Here is a 5,970-nt window from a genome sequence, read left to right on the forward strand (position 1 = left end):
CTTCATCATTTTCTAGACATGCAATTATTGGGTTGAAGAGTCCAAATATCCTTAATATTGTCCTGTCAATAAAATTACTGTCCTGAGTGTTGTTCAGTTAAAGGAATTAAAGCCAAAAGGCAAAGTACAATCAAGTGATGAAGTTATTAATTTGAAAGTAGGAGACCTCACTATATTTATAATTTGCTTCCCACAAACACTTTCTAAGTTAGGACCCTAGGTGGCAGTAAAAGATTAAGGAATGTGAGCATTTAGAGCTCTGCTTAGAAGGGATCTAACAGGATGCCTCAGATACACTTTTAAAGCAGGTAAGCCCCCAGCCATTCTAGAGAAAGATGTTTTTAAGTTTGCATTCAACCTTGGCTATACTGTAACTTTTCAGGAAATAAACAGATAGATTAATCATGAGTCAGAAAAGCAAGCCACTCTCATCTTGTCATAAAGCGTAACACTGTAACACTGGACATGAATTTATGTGACACACTTAACTTGGTAAGTTGCCTTGATTTAGCTTGAAAGGAAAATCAGAAAGTACCTTTCATTCTGCAACCTTCTTCAGCAATAATACTAGAAAAAAATTAAATTTTAAAAATGTTTTAACTGACAACAAAGTATACATATTTATAGGATACAGTATGGTAACATTATGTGTATGTAACATATAACGATCAAATCAGAAAGTTAGCATATCCATATTTTTGAAATTTTATAATTTCTCTCTATTGGGAATTTTGAACTCTGCCCTTTTGTTTCTTTATAAAATATACAATAAATTGTTGTAATCTACTAATAGTAAACTCTTAGTCACACTATTGTGCTGCAGAGATTAGAAATTCCTGCTGCTGTTTGTCTGTATCCTGGTCACTTGATGTCTCTGTAGATTTAGATTTTGTATCTTGGCTATCATGACAGGATCTGCAATGAGCACAGGACGACACAGAACTATTTCATGTGACTATACCACTCACTTTTAATCTATCATCCTGTCATGGGATAGTTGAATCATACACTAGTTCTATTTCTAGATTGATAGTAAAAAACTGTTTTTAGGTAATCTCTGTTTATAATTAGGAGACAAGAAGCAGGGAGAAGCCTTGTGAACATTCAAGTTGGTGCTTTAAAAAGGGGGGGTGCCTAACCCCAGTTATTACATCATCTATGTGACCCCTACACCTTAGGCTCAGGAAACTTCAGACAAGATGTGGAAGATGGTTAGAGGCAAAGGACGTAGATGCCTGTTGCTAGATAGTGTCTTCTAGAAATGATAGGGAGGTGATAGGCATGAAAGGTGGGAAAGGTTCATAAGGCTGTACCCTTAGATGGAGACCTACAGGGGTGCAGAGAGAAGAAAGAGCCCCTTAATGGGTTCTCCAATCCTAAATGGTCAGCCATCAACACATGCACTCACAAGCACCATTAAATGGGCTCAGTAGTCTTTTTCAATGTCCGTAAAAATTAAAGAAGAAAAACTCATGAATTTTAATGGATGTAGGGCAACCAAGAGAAATTAGAAGGGGAATAAGGGGGTAAGAATGATGTAAATACAGTATTAATGCATGAATTTCTCAAAAGTTACTGAAAAGGTCATAAAATGTGAATCCCCAAAACTTGCCACTTCCAGTAAATTTTTTGTTTTGTTTTTTGTTTGTTTGTTTTATATGCAGAGGCCAGAAGGGTTGGGTCTCTTAAATTAAAACTGGTTTATACTAGTACACACACACACACACACACACACACACACACACACACTCTCTCTCTCTCTCTCTCTCTCTCTCTCTCTTCTGGGCTTCAGACACAAATAAATCTCCTTTATCAATATTCTTGCAACAGTTAAGTTTTAGAGACAGGAGTTGCAATTCTGCCTGTTTAATTCTAGAAATGCAAAGGCCACCACCTCACCTTGTCTGCAGAAAAAGACGTTTTTGGTTTGCTTCACAGGCACAGAAACTTTATGTGAACACAGAAAACAAGTGTGTGTTTATACAAATGAACAAGTGCATACATTTGCACTAAATTAAATATGTTCCAGAAGAGACATCCTATTTTTCACAAAAGCATGATTCTGAAAAAGTCCTCCACATTTCCTCCCTTCTATATTGTAGAAATCCTCTGAACCTCAGACAATTTAGCACTTTTCAATCTAAATAACTGTGACCCTCTGGGGACCTTTGTCAGTAAACTCCCTGCTGTGGAAGTTGCGACTATAACCACATAAAACATCCTTTTCTGGAGCTGGGTGTGGCATACACACTGGCTCACTAGTTGTCGACACACCTTATGGTTACCTGAGTTCCCTGACCCCTAAGAAATTCAGTTATTCATTTATGAAAGATAGGTAATTATAAAGGTTGAAAGAGAAGACATGTTCAAAAGTGCCTGAATTTGGTCAGTATTTCACACCAAATTGCAACAGTAAGTCAACTAAATAAATCCATGAAAAGTCTTTGTATTTTGTGTTCCCACTCAATGTAGTTCAAGTTGGTTCAGTGCCATTTTTTAAGTCATAGGGCATGAGACTCCCCAGTATACCATGCTCTTCACAAACCCTTTGAAAAGCACACGAGTTGCCACAGTGGCTCAAAACCTAGCCTTCCAGATGGAAGCTTCTTTATCTTGAGTTTGACTTTTTCTTTCTACAGCTCAGTGGGACAGATAGCTATAGAATATATGTAGCCAGCTATATACACAGCAGTGAAGAACTAATATTTGGGGTTTCCATGTGAGAGCTTTGTAACTGCTTAATCTTCCTGGCCACACAGCTCAGAACCGGTTATCTGAGGATCTCAGTGCCTGACCTGAGTCACCAATCAGGGATTCAGCTTAGAGAACAGAGAAAGGAAATGAAACCACCATGTAACAAAGAAAAGTGAAGCCAGGACAAAGGCAATATAAGGAGGAGAGAAATAAGAAAAATGCAGAGAACAACAACAACAACAAAATAGATGAAAGGGAAGACCAGAAGTATGCCCACACAGAAGATGGGTGGTTTATAATGCCAAATATCCACTATATTTTATTGTATGTATTCATGACAATGTGCTTTTTTTTTTTTGTATTTGTGCTTTTTTGTTGTTGTTGTTCTTTGGTGATTTCATATAGGAATACAATGTATTTAGATAACATTCATTTCCTCCAACTCTTCCCAGACTCCCTTTTCACATCCTGATCCCAATTTCATATCTTCTCCATCCTCCCCATCACTTCTCTCCCTTCCAATCCCCACTTAAGACCCACTGTGTACAATTATTGCTGCCTATATTTATTCCTGGGTGTATGGCACCATCTACTGGAGCATGAGTGTACGGCACCATCCACTGGCGCATGAGTATATATCACCATCTACTGGACCATGGATGTATGGCACCATCCGCTGGAGCACAGACAACAGGCTGTTATCATTTGAGAAAACTGACTTCCCCTTAGCACTCATTAGCTGCTCAGAAAGGGGTGGGGAATTGAGAGTCCCTCCTCTCTTCACTGTGGACTGTTAAATGTCAGCACACTTTTCTGTAAAATCAAAATAAAAAAAATTTATTCCTCCCTCCTGTTGTCTTTGTTCTTCTTAAAGATAGTTTAGGAAATATTTTCTAAGTATATAGAAATATGCTTTAATTCACTTGTGGACTCCTAGCATAAGAGTGATCTATGACATTGTATTTACCCACATTGTTATATTTAAATTTGCCTCTTACAGTTTAATAGCTGGAGTTTCTTGGATTTTTTTTTTTAGGTGGCGGCCTGATGATTCCTGTTTGCTCTGGTCTCCTATTTTCTTCCTTTAAACATTTGAAAGTGAGAAAATTATTGGGAGAAGTTTGAATAGTGTGTTTAGTAGTGGATATCTGGCAGTGATTATGCATGGGTAGTAACTGGTACTGTGCAGGGATGGTGAGGGGCCCCGGGAAGTCCTGTGATAGCCCTCCAGTGAGAAAGCAAACCTTTGACCTCCAGTTCCTGGTTCAGGTCCTGAAGCAGAGCTATGATTTGGGTAGGAGATTTGGACCATGTAGTATCTGCCTGTTGAGAAGATACTGACACTTTTAGAAAACAAATATAGTCAGCCAATGGTGCTTTGAGGAGTTGTAGAGCACACCTGGTTTTCCCACTCAAATTGGATGTCCAAGAATTAGACAACAAAAAGTGTTTGATTTTACATGGACATTTATGCTATTATGGGACTAAAATAGCTAATAGATTTGTGACCTTGCAATTGTGTTCTTATTTTAAAATAGTTCTATATTTTGTAAAGTATGGGGAAATAGCCACGCAGTTAGGACTCCAAGAAAGCTTCGTAGCTGCAGTACTATGACATGTTGTCTTGGACATTTCTGGAGAAGCAGCTAAGCAAAGGTGGCAATGGCTCCAGTAACCTCAAACAATAAACAAGGGTTTTGCCTTTTTTTTTCCAGGTGGGAAAGAAGGCAAAAGAGAGTCTTTCATGTATGGTCATGATACAGTTGACCGTTCAAATTGGAACAATCCTGGTTGTGAGGCTTTGAAATGCATGTGCTTTCAGTATCTGTGCTGGAAGAGTAGAAAGATGACAGGCAATTTCCTCCACAGTGTGGGAAACTAGATTAAAGTCAGAGGTTGTTTGATGGATCAAGGATCAAGCAAATATGTTTGTTAGCATCCAGGTATGGTTGCCTGGCAGGTCAGCCTCTGTCACCACGGGTTCCTTTGAAATCAAGAGTTGGAATTTCGAATTGTTAATGTTCCTCAACCTGGAAATAATGATAGTCCAAAAAAAAGTAATTATATAGTATATATGTATGTAATTATATATGTATGGATTGGATTAATAAAATGTCAAAGAATTATCTGAGAAAATGGCTTCGGGAGGCCAGCACAAAGACAGAAACTTCATTCATCAAGGTCTCAAATACAGAAGGGCACTCCTTTTTTTTATTTTTGAATAATTTTTTATTAGATATTTTCTTTATATACATTTCAAATGTTATTCTCTTTCCTAGTTTCCACTCTGAAAATCCCATATCCCCTCCCTACTCCGTCTGCTCCCCAACCTACTCACTCCCATTCCTGATCCTGGCATTCCCCTATACTGGGGCATAGAGCCTTCACAGGACCTAGGGTCTCTCCTCCCATTGATAACCAACTAGGTCATCCTTTGCTACATAGGCAGCTAGAGCCACAAGTTCCACCATGTGTTTTCTTTGATTGGTGATTTTGTTCCAAGGAGCTCTGTGGGTACTTGTTAGTTCATATTGATGCTCCCTCTATGGGGCTTCAAATCCCTTCAGCTCCTTGGGTACTTTCTCTAGCTCCTTTATTGGGGACCTTGTGCTCTGTCCAATGGATGATTGTGAGCATCCACTTCTGTATTTGCCAAGCACTGGCAAAGCCCGTCAGGAGACAGCTATATCAGGCTCCTGTCAGCAAGCTCTTGTTGGCATCTGCCTTAGTGTCTGGGTTTGGTGGTTGTTTATGGAATGGATCCCCAGGTGGGGCAGTCTCTGGATGGTCGTTACTTCAATCTCTGCCCCGAACTTTGTCTCTGTGACTCCTTCCATGGGTATTTTGTTCCCCCTTCTAAGGATTCTGAGCTTCTGGGCTAATATCCACTTATCAGTGAGTGCATATCATGTGTGTTCTTTTGTGATTGGGATACCTCACTCAGGATGATATCCTTCAGATCCATTCATTTGTCTAAGAATTTCATAAAGTCATTGTTTTTAATAGCTGAGTAGTACTCCTTTGTTTGTAAATGTACCACATTTTCTGTATCCATTCCTCTGTTGAGGGACATCTAGGTTCTTTCCAGCTTCTGGCTATTATAAATAAGGCTCCTACCTTCTCAGAATTGGGAACAAAACACCCAGGGAAGGAGTTACAGAGACAAAGTTCGTAGCGGTGATGAAAGGATGGACCATTTAGAGACTGCCGTACCCAGGGATCCATCCCATAATCAACTTCTAAACGCTGACACCATTGCATACACTAGCAAGATTT

The sequence above is a fragment of the Mus caroli genome, chromosome 6, assembly GCF_900094665.2.
Source record: "Mus caroli chromosome 6, CAROLI_EIJ_v1.1, whole genome shotgun sequence".
NCBI lineage: Eukaryota > Metazoa > Chordata > Mammalia > Rodentia > Muridae > Mus > Mus caroli.